Source organism: Pseudonaja textilis, chromosome 6 (assembly GCF_049901715.1).
Source record: "Pseudonaja textilis isolate UNSWEBS1 chromosome 6, rPseTex1.2, whole genome shotgun sequence".
Classification (NCBI taxonomy): domain Eukaryota; kingdom Metazoa; phylum Chordata; class Lepidosauria; order Squamata; family Elapidae; genus Pseudonaja; species Pseudonaja textilis.
The window spans coordinates 27,803,586-27,824,054 of NC_141995.1; positions in this window are offsets into that span (position 1 = coordinate 27,803,586).

Genomic DNA, 20,469 nt, shown 5'->3' on the forward strand with positions numbered 1-20,469 from the left:
TCCCCAACACCCTCAACTCCAATGAAGCCTCAAACACTTAAGCCTTAAAATGGCCTCTGTCAGATCAACTTCAGGGTTGACAACATCAGAGAACCAAGAGTTTTTCATAAAGTCCACCACCACAATGTAGCTTTAATGGACAGAAGTTCCTGCTGAATCTCATTTTTTAATAGTTTTGGAAATTGCTTCTTAACTATTTTTCAACTATTAAGAACCTTTCAATCAACAAGCTTTATAATTGCAGCAGGTGAGTTTCCTTTAATTCTTAGCAAAATAAGTTTTAAAGATAAGTTTATAGACATTTAAAAAATAATGAACAGAAAAGACACAATCAGAATTTTGATTTTGGAAGTTATAAATGTTTAAGGGATGGATTTGAAAAAAGGTTTTGAAATTAATCATAAGAATTCTTCCCTTGGGAAAAACACTGTTGTTTTGCAATCTTAAACGATAATATGATAGGATGAAAATTTGAACTTTGGATACTTGAGGATACCAGGAGCAATTAAAAATTACAATTCAAGGAAAAGAACAATTAAATCTGACTTGCAAATACAAAATGGAGCCAAATATTTTAACATTGGATGTATTGAAGATATTTGTGAACATTGGATCCAGAAGTTAATCTTAAAAGTGTCTGCCATTATAGACAGATGTTCTTTAAAATATATTTTAGAAGATGAACAGGTTTTATCCATCAATCTGAACCTGGTTTGAAAATGGATTTAAAAATAACAAGCTGCAATAATTTTACATCACATATACAAATGAAACCACAGGATGTCTTAATAATTACACAAGATATGCAAATGGAAAACCAAAAAAGCAATGTGGATAACTTCAAAGAGACCATTCATTGTATTTTAAGAGATACAAAGAGTAATTAAAATTGTTTATACTGGTTATGATGAAGAGGGAAGTCACTTCTTTATATATTTCTTTTCTTTTTCTTTGATATATTCTAATTATTTATTTTACTTTCTATATTTTTCTGCAGTTTCTAATTTTTATTTTTATTCTTTTATTTTTGTAGCTTTGTAATTTTTATATTTTAACTGTCATATTTTATAAATTATAAAAATATCCTTTCAATTTTAAATTGGAAGGAATCAGTTAATATAAAAGTAACATACACTATTTTTTATTTTATTATTGCTATTTCATTATATTGTTATTACATTCTGATATTGGAAGCAATTTTTTATTGGGCTTCTTTGAAATAAATTGATAGCCTTCAAGCAAATTGTTGCTTTTCTTACAGACTGAATACATTACTTGCAGCTTGAATAAAATGATTCATACAGTACTTTGTGGGAAAATTTGCAATGTTTTAAAACTCTGTGTTTTACTACTTTCCAAGAATTCCAAATTATGTTTCTTTTATAGGTCAACAATATCTATCAATCACATACATTTTAAAAGTAGCATAAGCTTGTCATTATTTGGTAATTATTACTGTTACAGATGGATTTTCAATATTTACAACACAATGAGAAAAGTGTATATCTATTCTGATTGTCCCACTTGTAAGATCTTAATACTGGGGTCTAACACAAAGAGCCTTGTGTTCACACTTAGAACAGAGATTAATTTATACTATAGAGATAATTGCTTGGTTTTCTTTCTGGAGCAATTAAGTTTGTGTAAGTACAACATTCTTATTTTGTTTTTTTCACCAAGCAATTACAAGCCATCCCATGTGTTGATGCTGTGTTGTGTTATTTTCTGCTAACAACAGTGAAGGTTGCCTTCAAGGCTGAGCTTTCAGCAGTTTATATCCCATTGGCTATTTAATTAATCAACAGCTTTGGGTCTAATGTCACCACTGTGTTGATAATGCTCATTTTAATTGTGCAAACATGTTTGATATTGACTTAATAGTATTTTCTCTACTATTTTCCCATTTTTTTAAAAAAAAAATCATGGGTGGCAAAGGAATATTTTTTTTAATGTTAGTGGTAACCAAAGTATTAATTACTGAACTTTATCTGGCATGAAGTCTTACCCTTAGGTTGATTGATCAGTGAGTACTAATGAATAAAATGTTAACAACAAAGTAAAATGATTACTGGACTACAACTTTCTTTTCTTAGCCAAAGCACACAATGCTATCTACTGTAAATATAATACCCATTGTAAAACTGTTAATACCACTTTGATTATTATTTTATTAATTAGGAAGTAGCAACATATCATATCATTCAATGTTGGTATAGTAGCCTGTTAGCTAAGAATAAACTTTTATAAGTAGAATTGTAACTTAAAGCACATTTTGTTTTTTGAGTGCTATTGTTCAGGACTGTTCTTGTAAGAAGTAAATGACAACATAAAAAAGCCCTTCTTCTTATAGCTTTGTTCATTGGTTTGTTTATATGTATGCATGTATGTATGTATGTATGTATGTGTATGTGTATGTATATATATATATGGATCTTTGGTTGTTCGGGTTTTCTCCCGCGTAAGATTCGAAGTATCTAGGCAACGTTTCGATGAAGTCTCATTCATCATCTTCAGGCTTCTGTCTCCGGCTCTGTGCTTCTCAGAGTAATGTGAGATTGCAGCTGCTTCCTCCTTTTAACTGCCAGTGGGGTGGGACTTGATTGGGTGGGGGCTTGGCTGTGTTCTGATTGGGTGGGGTGTGTTCTCATTGGTAGGGGGTTTGGTTGTGTTCTGATTGGTTGGGGGTTAGCCGTGTTCTGATTGGTTGGAGGCGTGTTCTGTTCAGGTGGGGGCTTGGTTGTGCTCCGGTTAGTCTTAGTTGCTGGGGGATTTGAGCTGGTGAGTTGTGATCTTGCTGTTTGGCTTCTAGTTCGTGGTCCTGCTGCATCTTCATAGTGGGTGTCGGTTTGCTTCATGTATGGCTCGGAGGGGTTTGAAGTGGGTAGTGATGCAGCTGTAGTGCAGCTTCTGGTCCATGGTCGTGTCTCATCTTCTGAGTGGGTGAGAGTCTGTTTTCTACATGGAAGTGTGGTTGTGGCATCTTGTGTGGCTCTCATGGGTGTGGGTCTGGTGTCCTTCTTCATGTTAGGTACTCGTCTGTTCATGAGGGAGGGTTTCCAAATGGCTGGAAGGCGGGAGGTGTCATCTCGTTTGTTCATGCTGTGTGGGCGTTTTTTCTATCTCTATGGCTTCTCTGATTATTCTGCTGTTGAAGTGTTCGGTTTTGGCGATAGTTCTGGTATTTTTAAAATCAATTTCATGTCCTGTGGCTTTGAGGTGTTGGACCAGGGAAGAGGTCGTTTCTTCTTTTTTGATTGAGTTCTTATGTTCTTCAATGCGTGCATTTATTCTTCTGTTAGTTTGTCCAATGTATGTGGTAGGGCAGGCAGTGCAGGGGATTTCGTATACTCCTTGGTTTTCTAATTCGATTTTGTCTTTGGGGTTTCTTAGGATGGTGGATATTTTTCTGTTTGTGCAGAATGCTGTTTTGATGTTGTGTTTTTGGAGGATCTTGCTAATTTTGTCTGTAGTGCCTTTTATATATGGGAGGAGGGCTTTGCCGTTTTCTTGTTCTCTGTCTTGGATTTTGGTTGGGGTTTCTTTTTGGATTAGGTGGGTAATCTTCTTTCTTTGGAATCCATTGGCTGTAAGTACGTTGGTGAGAGTGTGTAGTTCGTTTTTTTGGTGTTGTTCATCGGCTAAGCATTTTGTTCTGGAGAAATCAAGAAGTTGCAACACAGCAAATGACCCAGGAAATCACAGCACAAGGCCAAGGATACCACAACAAAAGAACTTGCAAGGCCATCACACAACCCATTACCCAAGCCGTTAAAACACGAGAGGCTAATGGAAAAAAGATCACTACAAAACAAACGACCCAGGAGATTACAGCACAAAATCCAGGATATCTCCACAACAAAACTCACAAGGCCATTATACCAACATCAACTCCATCAACCAATCAAGAGGCAGCAGCACAGCCAACCAGCCCAGCACACCAGGCCTCCACCAGTATTTATAGAGAGACGGCAGCTCTGATCACACACTACTTGCACTGGCACGAAGCCGAAAGCACCAGCCTGAGGATGGCGAGTGGGACCTCGCTGAAACGATGCCAAGATACTCTTGATCTTATATCTTAATCTAATGGGTGTGTGTGTGTGTGTGTGTGTGTGTGTGTGTATGTATGTATGTATGTATATATTTTCTTAAGTTTTCATGGGTACTTACATGTATGGTATTCAGCTTTGTTCGAGTAATTTCCCACATCATTATAGTTGTGCTTTTAAAGTTATAGCAACGTTTTGGCAAAATCTCATCTGTCATCATAAGGCTTCTGTATTATACAGAATACTATAATAACAAAATAATATAATACCATTGCTTCATTCTTATAATTTCTCACCAGTAGGTTATTCCTCAGGATGTCCCATTATCTTAATTCATAAGGAATGGTTGCTAAATCTGAGCCCATAAGCTAAATACTGTATGTCCTCCGGCAAATGGATCACAATCAGAATAGAAAACCAATGGTGGTGAGAAAATATATTATTTCATTATAAATGTCACAAAAAGTATTGAAAAAAAATATTTTTAATAATATTCTGTTCTTTACAATGTTCCTTTCTGTTCATTCAGGTCTCCTCCTCTGACCGCTTGCTTATCTTATTGCAATTTGGTGGTTACTTTCTTCCCCATCTGTCCTACATAGTCACAATGGCAATCCATGTAAGGGATCTGGTAGATATTAGAAATATTTGCAATGCATGATTTGTCCTTGTACAGTAGCTCCTGGATGGTGTGTGATGCCCACTTTCAGATCTTGGAAGCCGAGTTCTACTGCTTGTGAAATGTTTTTGATGTATGGCAGGATGTGCCATATAGTTCGTCTTATATCTTTTTTCTTCTTTTATTTCCCTTAAGTGTTGCACAAGCATCTTGTAATAAATTCTTGTGAGTACCCATTCTCTTAAATTGTTCAAGTGCATACCTATTCTCCAGTTGTTTAGCTTGTCGAGTACTATCATACTGCCATATAGTGTTCTGATGCAACTCTTGTTGTGTGACTGTGAATGGTTACTGTTAAAACTAAGAATATGTGTAGTGTTGGTGGCTTTGTGATAAACTTGGTTTCTAGGTTTCTATCTTTTAATTACTATAATAGAAATTAAAATAAATCATTACCCCAAACAAAGATTAAAACTGAGAGCACTGAGGTCTCAAAGTTCAATAAAGAAGAACAATGGTAACTCTTTTCTTAAAGCTTAGCTAATAATGTATTGGGAAATATTCAAAAATGGAATGATTGAAGTATAGCATAGATTAGGTTACATCAAAATAGTTTCAGTAAAATTATGTAGCACATCTCTATACTCACTTCCAAGAGAGACCCAGCAGTCCTCAGGAAGCTGATTTTACAACTGCTTTCATTTTTGGAAAAGGAATTCATTTTTGGAAAAGGAATTCAAAGCTTTTTCATTGGTAGAACATTATGAAATATATGAAATAAATAAAAGAGAGTTTGAGTTTGTAATAAATACCAACCTACACTCATCAGACTGAAAGCAGGACCTTGGGGAAGCTGAAAGAAAGAGAAGATTTTCTCTCTAGTCTCTTGTCTAATAAAAGGAGAAATTGACAAAAAGCTGGAAAAATTCATGAAAGCAAGCAGAGGATTTTTGTTCAAATCAAATTCACTCTAAGAAATAGACAAATGTTCTATTCAGAAGCTGCATTGTTTTAATTCCTTTGTTTGGGTGCCCTATTTAAGTCTTATTGTCTCTTGTTTTTATTTTTTACAAGTTGGAAATTCTGTTTGGGCTATAACCAAAAGGATTTACTTTGCTTTTTATTAGCTTCTTATGAGCCAAAATCTAATTTGGAAGGAAAGATCCATCCCTAGCTTGCTCAAGAAGATAAGGTTGCCAAAAATATGGAATGTGTTTGTTTTTCTAAATCATGTTTCATCTAAAGTATATTGTGTTTCTGTATGTGTGTATGTGTGTGATAATAAATAAAAAAGACTGATTTTAGTTATCACTGAGAGTTTTGTGTATTTCCAAAAGGAAAAAGAAAAGGCTATGCTATCAGGCAGGCCAATATTTTTTACAATGTTTTTTTCTTTAATTCTTTTGCATAGCAGGAAGGCAATTACAGTGTATCTCTTTCATAGACCAGCATTATAGGAAAGCATCTGACAACTAAGGTGGTGACAGAAGTAAATTCTAAGCAGCTATACCAGGACAGGAGAGGCAAATATGTGTTTCCTTAATAGGTATCTGGAAAATGAGGTTTAAAACCACATATTTATCCTATGTGTTCAGCTATCTCTTAATATATATTGCTAGTCCATGTATGATATATCATACACCAGTGCTTCTCAACCTCTTCTACATCGTGGACCACAAAAACTTAACTCAAAATTTAAATCATAATATTTCTTCAAGCCTTTGCAGACCCCCTGTGACAACATCATGGCCCCACTCCAGGAGTCAACAGACCAGAAGTTGTAAAACACATACACTAAATAATAATAGCTGCCTCCTTTTCTTATACCGATAGAGTCTGTCAGTTCTCCCTCTATCATTACCTTTGCCGTTTGCTTATGATATATAGCTTCTATTGCTTGAATATATTTTTTAGCAAAGCCCATCTGTTCCAGCAGTAATAACATGAATTGCCAATTCACATTATCAAAAGCCTTCTGTGCATCTAAAGATATCAAAGCAATTTGTTTTTCATAATGTGCCTCGTAATATTCCAAAGTGTCCAAGTTTAATCTCATATTGTCTTTAATTTGTCTCCTTGGCAGAAATCCATATTGATCAGGATGGATAAAATTGTTTAAGTATTTTTTAAGTCTTTCTGCCAATATTGAAGCAAAAATTTTATAATCTGTGTTTAGTAAGGAAATAGGTCTATAGTTCTTGATTTGTAATGGATCGGCCTCCTCTTTTGGAATAAATGTAATATAAGCTTCTGACCATGATTTAGGTATCCTCTTCTTTAACATAACTTCATTCATAACTTCTAGCAATGGAAGGTTCAACAATTCTTGTAATGTTTTGTAAAATTCTGCCGGAAGTCCATGTGGGCCTGGTGTCTTTCAATTATTTTGCTTCTTGAGTGCTTCAGTTAATTCCATCATCGTTATATTGCTTTCTAACATTGTTTCAATCTCTTTAGGTATCTGGGGTAGATTAGCGTTCTGTAAATACTGTTTAACTCTTTCCTCATCAATGTTCTCTTGTGTGTATAGTTTCCCATAATAGTCTTGTATGATTTCCTTCTTCTCTTTACTGCCATAGCAAACTTGGCCTTGGTCATCTATTAATTGTAATATTTTCCTTGATTCTTTCTCCTTTCCAATTTATATGCTAACCATCTACCTGGTTTATTTGCATCTTCAAAGTAGTTCTGTTTGGCACCTCTAATTTTCTGTGCTAGTTCTTCTTTTTCTATTAGGCCCATTTTATGTTTAGTTATATCCATTTTTAACTTAATGTCCTTTTTCTGTGGCATTTTCTGTAGCTCTTTTTCAAGTCCTTTATACTCATCCTCTAATACCTTATAGGCTAATTTTTTCTTGGTATTTCTTTTCCTTGTATAGTCTATTATCAAGCCTCTGGCATATGCCTTCATTGTATCCCATACATTCTGGATTAATGTATCTTCTTTTTTGTTTTCTCTAAAGAAAAAAGCCAGTTCTTTCTCCATGCACTGTGTGAAGTCTTTTTCCTTTAAAATAGTATTATTTAACGTCCATCTAGATCTTCTTCTTTGTCCTTTCCATTTAATTGTCATTGGATTGTGATCTGCCCAAGTACTTGTTTCAATATTTATTTCTTGAATATTAGTTAACAGTTCTGTTGACATCCATATCATATCTATTCTGCACCATGATAAATGTCTATTTGAGTAGAAGGTGTATTGTTTGGTTTTAGCATTTCTTTCTCTCCATGTATCTTTTAAGTTTATTTCATCTACCATTTAAAAAAAAGATTTAGGGAGGGTCTTTCTGTTTTGCTTAATTGTTTTCTGTGCTGTATAGTCCAGTTTATTGTCTACAATTCCATTAAAATCTCCCATCATAACTATATTAGCATAGTCCAGTTCAATTATTTTCATATGTAATTTTTTAATAAAATTCTTCTTGATTGTCATTCGGGGCATAGATTGCAATCAGGAGTGTTTTTGTATTATTGTCCATTATTTCCACCATTAGTATTCTTCGGTCATCATCAGTATAAATCAATTTCACTGGGATAATATCTTTAATATATAAATCCACTCCTCTTTTCTTGCATTGTGTCAAGAAAGTGAATATTTTCCCTAATTTTGGTTGTATCAACAATTGTTCATATTGCTTTTTAATATGTACTTCTTGTAGGCAGATTATATCAAATTTTAATTTCTCTAATTGATGGAAGGTTTTCCTTCTTTTAACAGCTGAGTTAAGTCCATTTATATTAATTGTAATCATTTTTTTCTCTTCCATGGTTATATTTTGTAGTTAGGTTTAACAGCTCTCATAGATCTTGGTTCACATTGTTCTTTGGCTTCCTCCTTTCCACCTACTGCACCTTCTTCTTTTTCAGTCATCATTTGAGAATCTTCTTGGAATTCAATTAGTGAAATTTCTTTTTCTGCCTCTTTCTCTTTCCCTCCAAAAAATTCTGTGTAAAATGATTCAGCTTTCTCAATTGAGTCAATTCTATATCTCTGTTCTTGTCATGTGAAAATTAAACCTTCTGGGATCAGCCATCTATAATTCACCTCTTTTTTAAGTAGCATTTTGGTCAGGAATCAATATCCTCTTCTCATCTCTCTTACTCTTCTGCGTGCTTCTTTCAAGACCACAATCTCCTTGTCTTTGTATTTCAATGTTTTCTCACTTGCCACTTGCAATATTTGCGTTTTAATGGCTTTCTTTGTAAATCTAATGTGAACTTCTCTTGGTGAGCTATTTCTCATTGCATATCTTGTGAAGACTTGATAGACCTCATCTATTCCATCCATCATCTTCTCTTCAGTTATTTCCAAAGCTTCAGCCAATATTTTTATCATTATCTCAGCTAGGCTTTTTCCCTTTTCTTCTTCTATTTTTTGGAATCTAAGATAAAATTCTGATCTGTCCATCTCCCATCTCAGTATACCACTTTTATCTTGTTCAACCACAGTTCATCTGTTATCAATATCTCCAATCTTCTTGTCTCTTTGTTTATCTTCTTCTTCAATTTTTTGGAGTCTCTCATTGTATTTCATCATCATTTGTTGGATGTTCTCCACCTTTTCATTGGTTTTCCCTGTTCTTTGTTCAATGTTCTCTGTTCTCTTTTCAATATTCTCTGTTCTTGTTTGAATATTTTGAATTTCTTGCATAATCATCTGCAGGTTCACTTTTTCTTGTTCTTTTTCTTGCCATGACATTGTCTGTATTGAACGTTGCCCTCCAGATGGTGGAGAGGAAGAAGTAGTACTTGAGGAACCAGGGGTTGTTAATTTCCTACTCATTTCGAGCAATTCAAAATCTTCAGGTTCTTCTTGACCTTAACCCAATTGCGAAAACCAATTGCAATTCCAAATAGAAATAGTAGGAAAAAAGAAGCCAAATAGTAATAATAAAAAAGGGAAAAAAATTTCTTCAGGTTCTTGTATACCTTAATTCAATCGATTAGTTAGATAGCAGTAAAAATTCAAAAATGAAGGAAAAGACCATAAACACACAAAAAAAAGAAGTTGTAAAATCCTAAAAAAGGCAGAAAAGTGAAAAATAAAAAGCTAAAAAAGAGAAAGGGAAAATTCTTCCGGTTCTTTAACACCTTAATCGAATTAGCAGGTCTCAAATATAAAAGGATGTATAAGAAAAAAAAAGGCCAGAAAAATAAACAAAAGAAAAAAAACCAATATGGAAGGTAGATGGAAAGAGAAAAATACTAAGGAGTGGGAGGGAATAAAAGAAAAAAAAAGACTACTCCCTTAAAAAGAAAAGGAAAAAAATCATTAATACTAAAGCTTTTCCTTTAAAATAAAGAGCAAGCGTAGAAATTTAACTTCCAAAGACAAGAAAAAAAACAAAAACAAAGACAAGTTCCAAAGGGCCAAAAATCCAAATAGCTATTACAAAAAGTAAAGTGATGAGGAGGGGTAGCACAGCTTAGAAAAAATAAAAAGAGCACACTACACTTTGTTTAATTATCCATGGCTCTTGTTATAACTCTCTTCTCCAGAGACTTATCACCTTTTCTTTTCCTATAAGCTTCAACACAAGACTCCAGCTGTTGATAGAAATCCAGAAGAGCACCTGTAATAATACTCTCCCATGCTTTTCCCTCTATCTTATCAAATAGCAATGTCCTTGAAAAGAAGTCTCAGTTCTTTCTCAGCTTTGTCTGGTCAAAAGTGAGCCTCTAGTTGGCAGTGTTACAAAGTTTCTTTTGCTTTCACTTTCCCCCTCCTTTTCCAAACAAAATATAATAAGAATTAATTAAAAAAAGAAAAAGATATTTCAAAAAACATAGCTAAAAGGGAGTCTCTAGCCTAGAATATTATAAAATGACAAAGGAGAAAAAGAATAGATAAAAGAAGAAGAGAAAAAAACCAGTCCAGATTCAAAATATAAGATCGTGTGTAGAAAATCCAGCAATGAGAAAAATATATATATATTACTCTGATATTCCTGTTTAAAATCACTGCTTAGTCACTTCTGTCAAAACTTTTACAGATTCTTTCTTTTCCTTAGGGTGTCCTTTCAAATCTTAGAATAAAGAAAAAATTCTCACCAAACCAGCACGCTCTCTCTTTCCGTTCTCTTTTGTTTCGGAGCTGTCCCAACTTCAGCAGCTTTAATAGATGCCTCTTTGCTGCTGGCAAAAACAGCTTCTTCTGGATCTACCAGGGACTTTGTGGTATCTCTGGGATCGACAGGATGCACTCTTTACTTTCACCATCTCTTTGGGGTGGTTTAGATCCAATTGGACCATCCAGGAGCAAAGATATTGGCAGCGATCTCAGACCTCCAAGATCGCATGCCGTATTGTTTTGACGCCAGCTCTGCCCTCTATCAATATAAGAAAAGGAACAAGACAAGGGTGCCCACTATCACCTCTGTTGTTTGTGTTAACCTTGGAAGTGCTAAATAGAAATATTAGAGATGAAAAGAATATAAAAGGAATGAAAATTAAAAAGGAAGAATTTAAATTGCAAGCATTTGCAGATGATCTGGTTTTCATTTTAGAAGACCCACTAGAAACAGCATCCAAATTGACAGAAAAGATAGAGACATATGGAAAGGTGGCTGGTTTGAAAATAAATAAAGATAAGACAAAGATCCTGACAAAGAATATGTTATCAAGACAAAAGGAAGAACTGCCAGATCTATTGAAAATCCAGGTCATGAATAAGATCAAGTACTTGGGGATATATTTGACAGCAAGATGCAGTACACTAAAAGAGAATAATTATATCCAACTTAAGCAGCAGATAGCACTAGATTTGGCGAAATGGGAAAATTTACAACTGTCATTAATAGGGAGAATATCAACAATCAAGATGAATATATTACCAGAATTTTATATTTGTTCCAAACAATTCTAATTAGACTTGGAAAAGACTACTTTGAAGATTTGAATAAAATTGTGTTGAAATATATATGGCAAGTTAAGAAAGCGAGAATAAAGTTAAATCTTTTGCAAGATGCTAGAATAAGAGGAGGATTTGGTTTGCCTAATTGGGAGTTGTACCAAGCTACAAATTGGATGTGGGTCAAGGAATGGATAACATTAAGAAATACTAGATTGTTAACATTCGAAGGACACGATCTGTTGTTGGGGTGGCATGCTTTTCTATGGTATAAAGGAACTAAAACACAGGGGTAATTCAGAAGACATTATATACGGGAGTCTCTGTGGTTAAACTGGGAGAAGACTAAAAGACAGTGTTATTTGAAAATTCCAGTCTGGCTATCGATTATTGAAGCATTTTCTTATCCTATAATATACAAAAAGGAACAAACAGTTAGATATGGTGAAATATTGAATGAAAAGGGTGAACTTAAATCTATGCAAAAACTAGAGGAACAAGGTATAAAGATGAATTGGTTTCCCTGTGCACAAATACATTCAAGGTATGATAAAGATTCTAAAACAGAAGGTTTCTATGATAAACTGACTGACTTAAATAAGATTTTGACAGGTACTGATGAAAAGGTGATTAAAAAATTGTATGGATATCTATTAGAAATTAAACTAGAAGAAGTTAAAGAAACTATGATTGCTTGTGGGAAGAATTTTGGATATGGGATTGATCTAAAGAAATGGCAAAAACTGTGGTCTCAAAATTATAAAATGACAATATCAACAGCATATAAAGAAAATGTGCATAAGATGATTTATATATATATATATATATTATATATATATATATATATATATATATATATATATATATATATAGTCTTTGTTGTTTTCTCCGAAGATTCGAGTATCTAGATGATGAGTCTCATATCATCTCAGGCTGTCTCGGCTCTGTGCCGGAGAAGCACAGAGCCGGAGACAGAAGCCTGAAGATGATGAATGAGACTTCATCAAACTTCTGATACTCGAATCTACGGGGAAAACACAACAAAGATCCATATAAACCAGAACCTCAGAAAACAAATATATATATATATATATATATATATATATATATATATATATATATATATATATATATATATATATTGTATAAGATGCCTCCTTCCCAACCAGCACAACATTTTCAAAAACAAATTGAAGACTGTTTTACTTGTTATCAAGCTGAGTCACTTAACAAACACTCTAATTCTAACAAAACACGTGTTATTGTTTCCTTGGAAGGCAAGCCTTGCAGAATGGAAGTGGACACAGGATCTGCACTATCCATTGTGTCCTGGAGCACCCTGAAGCACCTCCTTCGCCACATGGCCAAGAAAAGGCTCCAAGAATGCCAGCTTTCCCTGCAAGACTACCAGGACCCACCCATCTTAGTCATCGGGAAAGACAAGTTTACAGTTCAATTTCAAAACATTAAGGGATGCCTGCCCTTGGTTATAGTGGATGGATCCCTTCCCAATTTGCTGGGTTTAGATTGGTTCCCCTCCTTTGGCCTACATGTGGGAGGCATACACTCCATTAATGACCAGGAGGTTGATGCCTTGTTCAGTGACTTTGCTGATGTTTTCAGTGATAGCCTTGGGTGCTATGTGGGAACCCCTATTTCTTACAATCTGGATCCCCAAGCTACTCCTATTTGCCTTAACCCTCGCAGAGTACCATTTGCAATTCGCCCCAAGCTAGACAAACAACTCAATAAGCTGATTTCTCAAGGAGTTTTAGAAACTGTGCATTTGTCCAGATGGGAAACACCAATTGTCACTCCTCTCAAAAAAGATGGTAGCATAAGAATTTGTGCTGACTATAAATGTACAATTAACAAATTTATGCAAATTAGCTTACCCAGTTCCTGTTATCCAACATTTGCTGCATTCTTTGGAACCAGGGACTCTTTTTGCTAAGTTGGATATGACACAGGACTATCAACAGCTCCCTGTAGATGACCTCATTGCTGAGGTTCAGACCACAATCACTCATAGGGGTGCCTTTAAATGTAAGTGCCTACAATTTGGAGTCAGCGTGGCCCCAGGAATTTTTCAATGCCTTTTGGAATGGTTGCTACAAGGCATCCCTGGAGTCACCCCTAATTTGATGACATACTCATATCAGCCACAGACAAACCACAGTCAATCATGTATGTGAAGTTTTAACTTGTTTTTAAAGAGCAGGACTCAAACTCAAAAGAGAAAAATGCACCATTGCTGCCACTCAAGTGGACTTTCTCGGATATCAAATCAAAGGTACATCCATGATGTCTCAACTTCAACAAACAAAACAGAGCTACAATCCTTTCTGGGCTTACTAATTTTTTACACTTCATTTTTACCTCACAAAGCTTCTATTACAAAACCTCTGCATAGACTTTTAGATAAGCAAGCCCCTTGGAAGTGGGGCCACAAAGAAGCTTTTTCTTTAAAAACTGTCAAAATGCTACTGACTTCACACAGCATTCTCATCCAGTTTAACAAAGACCTTCCTCTAATTTTAGTCTGTGATGCTTCCCAAGTACCAGTCTTAAAAGTTTTACACGAGCGGCATCCTGGAATAATGAAGGTATTGGTATGTAGCTATGTGTGGTGGCCTGGCATGGATGCCCAGATATTCAATTGGATTGACACCTGTCTGCCCTGCCAGGCCACCAGGCCAGCCCCTCCTGCTGCCACCCCAGGAGAATGGGAAAACACTAAGACTAACACCTTCAAGGATCCATATAAACCTGGCAGGCCCTTTTCAAGGGCAGACCTTCCTGGTCGTGGAAGACTCCTTCTCAAAATGGCTGGAACCCACCCTGATGCCTTCCACCACCTCTGAGGCAATGATCAAGGCCTTGCAATGAATTTTTGCCAACAATGGCCTCCCTGACGTATTAGTGTCAAACAATGCCCCCAATTTATTTCTACTACATTTGAAATGTTTCTTGCTAATCAAGGAATTAGACACGCCTTGACAGCCTCTTTTCACCCTACATCGAATGGACAGGATGAATGAACTGTCAGATCAGTCAAGGTAGGTAGATTGGTAGATCTGGGTAGATTGGGGCCTACTGACTGGCACACCAGGCTGGCCAAATGCTTGCTAATACAGCACATAATTCCCAGTGCTGCCACTAACTGCTCCCCAGTGGAACTTTTTTTTAAAAAATAATTTTTTTTTATTTTTTAATAACAAACATAAGCATACATAACAAAATAAACATAAACGTAACACAAAAAACATAAAAATATCCTTCTTCATAAATTTACATACAGTGCATCGATTGGTTTACCACTTTTTTTTTGTGCATCCATTTCCTAGTCACTAGTATAATTATATTACATAATAGCTCATATTATCAATCAATAATTGTATAACCTAATATCATCACTAGAAAAAAATCATTTATAATTTTGTTAATTCATATTTTAACGAGATAACTATAATTTGCTTAATTTATTTTGCAATAAATCATAAGATCATACCAAATCTACCTTGATAATGTTTTATAAAGATAATATCAAGAAGAAGAAAATTTTTTTATGCTAAATCAAATATTCTATCATTATGTTTTATTATCTAACCATTGATAAAAAGATCCCAAACTTCATAAAATTGTTTATCTTCTTGTTCTCTAATTTCAAATGTCAATTTACTCATTTCAGCACAATCCAATATTTTCTTAATAATTTCTTCTTCTGATAGAATTTTCTCACTCTTCCAGTTCTTAGCAAATACAATCCTAGCCGCTGTTAATATATTTACAATCAAATACTTCAAATTTTTATTATATATATCAGGTAAGATTTCCAATAAAAAAATCTCTGGTTTCAAGTCTATATGTGTCTTTATCATTTTTTCCAACCATATGCGGATTTTAGTCCAATATTTTCTAGCGTCCTCACAAGTCCACCACATATGGTAGTATGAGCCAGGTATCTGATGACATTTCCAACATTTTTCAGATTTGTTCTTAAACATTCTTGCAATTCTTGTCGGGGGAAAATGCCACCTGTAAAACATCTTATACAAGTTTTCTTTATAAGCTGTTGACATTGTCACTTTATAATTTTGAGACCACAATTTTTCCCATTTCTCCAAATCAATCCCATATCCAAAATTCTTCCCCCCAAAAAACATCGTTTCTTTAACTTGTTCCTCTAATAAAATTTCCAACAAATAAGTGTATAATTTTTTAATCATTTTTTCATCAGTACCTGTCAAGATCCTGTCTAAATCAGTCAATTTATCATAAAATCCCTCCGCTTTAGAATCTATAAGATACCTTGAATGTATTTGCGCATATGAAAACCAATTCATCTTTATGCCTTGTTCTTCTAGTTTTTGCATTGTTTTAAGTTCACTCTTTTCATCCAATATTTCCCCATATCTAACTGTTTGTTCCTTCTCATATATTATAGGATAAGAAAAGGCTTCAATAGTTGATAACCAGACTGGGATTTTCAAATAACATTTTCTCTTAATTTTCTCCCAATTCAACCATAAAGACTCCCTTATATAATGCCTTCTAAAATAGCCCTGCGATTTAGTTCCCTTATACCACAGAAAAGCATGCCATCCCAGTAATAAATCATGCCCCTCTAGTGTCAACAATCTAGTCTTTTTTAATGTTATCCAATCCTTAACCCACATTAAATTTGCCGCTTGGTAATACAACTCCCAATTCGGAAGGCCAAAACCTCCTCTAATTCTAGCCTCTTGCAGAAGTTTTAATTTTATTCTGGCTTTCTTACCTTGCCATATAAACTTCAACACAATTTTATTTAAATCTTCAAAGTAATCTTTACCAAGCCTAATTGGTATGGTTTGGAATAAATATAAATATATAAATATAAATATAAAATGGGTAAAATATTCAAATGAGTAAGAAAACTTTACCTTCTGGCAGTTCAACTTCTGCTCCTGCTTCTCCATCAACTGGAGGACGACTATCAATAATGGCGAAGCAAGATAAAGTACAAATGGATCTAGCGATGATTATACAAGGAATAAAAGAACTCAAAACAAGCATTGACCGAAGAACAGAGAGTATTGAACAAAGAATTGCAAAGACTGATGAAAAAATTGAAAACTTTCAACAGATGATGGCAAAACAGGAGGAGAGACTCCAAAAAATTGAGGAGAAAGATAAACAAAGAGATGAGACAATTGGAAATATTGTTAGCAAATTAACAACGGTGCAACAAGATGTAACTGGGATGTTGAAGTGGGAGATGGATAGGTCAGAATTTTATCCCAGTGGAACTTTTAATGGGCTGCCATTTACAAACTCACCTAGACAGGCTTCACCCCAATTATGCTCCATCTGCACCCCTAGCCTCCATTAGCCAGGCCAGATCCTTCATTTTAAATGATCTAGTCTATGCCAGAAACTTCACTGGTCATCCCTTGTGGGTGCCAGGCCAAATAGTGGCAGTGACAGGCCCCAAATCCTATAGGGTCCAGCTCCAGGAAGGCCACATATGGTGATGCCATATTGACCATCTAAGGGAGTGTTGGAGTACTCAGGTAGCCAGCCTGATGAAATCAGACCAGAGACTTCCCAGATCTGACATCAAAGCTGATCTACCTTGACACCAGGTCCTGAGATGCTCAAGGCCAAGGTTCCATCATTGGCCCCTACGGAGAAGTAGAGCCCAGCAGAAGATCCTCTTCCCTTGACAGTCCAGACTGAACTGTGTAGGTCAGGAAAGCACCCTGCCTACTTAAAGGACTATGCATGCTATGTTCTGGGAGAAAGGAGTATTGCATTCTGTGGACTTTCTCCCTTATTTCCAGTGGGAATGTGGGCCATTCCTGTTGGCTGAGCTGCTTGACAGCTGAGTATAAAAGGGAACTGTCAAGCGGCATCAGCTGTTGCCTGTCAGCTGGCCACCCTGTTAGCATGCTGCAGCCTCTGCCACTCTATTCTGTTTAAATAAAGCTTGCTGAAGTTTCACTCGTGTCACCCCTGTTATTCCTGCCATCAACTTAATAGCTTTTATGTGAAAAATGTAACATTTACAAATCTACAAATGAAAATTAAAGTCTTGGAATTCAGGAATGATCAGTATTCTATTTACATAGAACTAACATTAATTTTAAAATGTTTTTATATGAGTTGTTACACATGATTATCTGAAGTGAATTGAATCCCATAGTATGAAAAGGTCTATTTGTTGAAATACATCCAAATGTTTGTTTATTATAGAGAACTTTTGATGCCAGCAATTACCTCTAATTAATGAGGTATCATATAAAATGAATTTTGTCAAACACTTCATTAAACAAGTTTCAATACTTTTTTAGCATTATCCTCATTTGCTATTGTTGTTAGTATTTTCCTTTGGAAACCCCCCCCATTTTTAGCTTGGATGTAGCTTTTCAAATGGCCCATCCTGACTACAATGTTGAACTACACAGTGGAACCTCAGTATTGAAAATCATTGATCACTAAATATAATATTTCTTTGCATATTCCCTTCCATATTTCTGTGGAAATTTACTTTATCACCAAGTTTAAAAACTATTTCCAGATGAAATGCAAAATTTATTTGTGAACAGTGCTCCTGACCTTAAATAGAGAGGCAGCAATACTAAGAAATTATTTACATATTTTCTACTTGTATATTTATTAACCTTAAATTTAAGATTAGCTATTATTTTTAGTTACATTTTTGTATTTTATTGCCTTTCTATCTTTCTATCTGGCAAATTTTTAAGGAAGGACAGAAGTCTCTTTAGGCAAGGAAACAATCTGGAACTAGTTTTCTTTCACTCCTGTGATATGTTCCAAACAGAGACCAATTTGCCAGATTTAAATACAGAGCACATTTAGTTACCTTTGTGTTGTCTGTGAAATTCCAGTAAGTACACTTCAAAGGAGCATGTTCAGCTTCTGAAGATACCAGCCACAGATAATGTAGAAAAGTCAGAACACCAGAAAATTAGACCAAGACCATTCAGCCTAAGAGGCTAGAATTACTTGATTCACTCTTGTTGTGAAAACCTACACTAGTGTAAAGCATGGGCTTGGCTTTTTATTGTTATGATTCATCACATAGGCAGCCAGATGTTTAGACTGGATTTGGTATTTTCTTCTATTATTGAATCTTACTAAGGCAAATATTGCTTTTTGATGCTGTTAAAAGTATTGTTACGGGATGTGAGCTGTTCCAAGTAAAGCTACCTTTTGTAATTGACTCATAGTGATTTTGTCAGTGTTGATGGTGTATTCAGGTGGTCCTCCAGGTGTTTGGGAATTGCAGCAAAAGGTTCTGTTCCAATTGATACTATCTTTGCTTTCTTTTGCTTATTTTGTTCTTTGTCAGGGTTCTGACAGATGCCCTAATTAAATCATGAGCCTCAAGTCAAGCTTCAAAAGAAATCCAGATTCATGCCAGCATGGACCAGGTGGAGCCAACTCTGACCTCAGTTAATTCGTGCTTTGCCTCTGACCCTGTTTCCCCCTCCCCCCAATATGTGTCATCAGTCACATTTTCCAATGAAACAATTTTGTAGGTTGTAAAAGTCACTCCCTCCGGTCACTGTGGGTTGCTGAGGAGACGACCTTGGAATATCAATTGGAATGTGCCTTGTTTTGACTGAGATACCAGTTCCTTGATGTAGCAGCAAAATTTGCTCTCTCATCTCCCGTGCCCATGGCAACTCAAGAGCAGTTCAGGGATGCTTTGCTAGTTGACATTCTATTTGCAGGACTTCTTATTTTTGACTTTCTCTAATTGTTTCTTTTCTATTTTGCTGTTTTCGGGTACTCTCATGTTCATCAGACATAATTTTGAATTGTACAGGACTTTTATTTCATCAACTTAGGATATTCAAAATAAAAAGATGGTTGAATTATTACAGATTTTTAAAGGCTCAGAAGATCTTTATTCTCTTATACTCATTTAAAATGTGTACTTGTACTGATTATGGATCTCCATGGCATGATAATGCTGCCTTAGGACTTTCTATCTCTGTTATCCTGCATTGGGAAATAGAATAGATCAAACTGGTCAAAAATAAGAAGTAGTAGAGCTTTTTGACTACATTGCATAGCCATCTTTGTTGATAAATTTTCCTTATCTTTGTTGATAAATTGTATCTATCATTTCCAGATACATTTGCTTCCATGTTCCTTTAGTTTAAAAAAATACCAAGGTAATTTTGGTCTGTTACCAATCTGTGTATATAAAACTCTTCTATTATATTTTATTCTAGCTATTATGTATTGGAAAATCATTTAATTATTTTATTATGATGGAAGCAATTCTTAGGAACTGTTCAAAAGTTGCATATATAAAGTTATATTAATAAAAATGTAATTAATGTTGTAGTATAACTGTAAGCACTCCAGTACAAATATTTTTCCTACAATCAAATGCATTCTGCTTTTCGTTCTGTTATAACACAGATTGAAAAATTCATTTTCTTTCTGTAATGTAACATCAAAAAATCTATTTTTCTCTAGCAGCTGTTCACATTTGGGTTTTTAAAAGATTGTTAGCACAAAAAGGCCCTATCTTTACCCTTACTCTTCCTGATGAAAACACTCTATGAGTTGAATTTTCTCAATTCACGCAATTAGTGTTTGGCTCTGTTGGGTAAAAGTTATTTAAATTGCCTAATACTGTTGCAGTCTATAATAGCTATGAACCAAATATCCATTAAAGTATTTTATACAGCTTCCATGAATGGGGATTTTCATTCATTCTTAAAATAACTAATTCATCATGATATACTTGCCAAGATTAACAAGCTCACCAAAACTTCAGCATGTTTATTTTAAATATAAAGCTTAGAAACTGCTCCTTGACTTCTTATTTCTTCATATAGCTTAGAAAATATTGATATTCACTTGGTAATATATTTTCTGGTTTAAAGCAAAATCAAAGTTCTTAATCTTTTATATTTTAGGCAA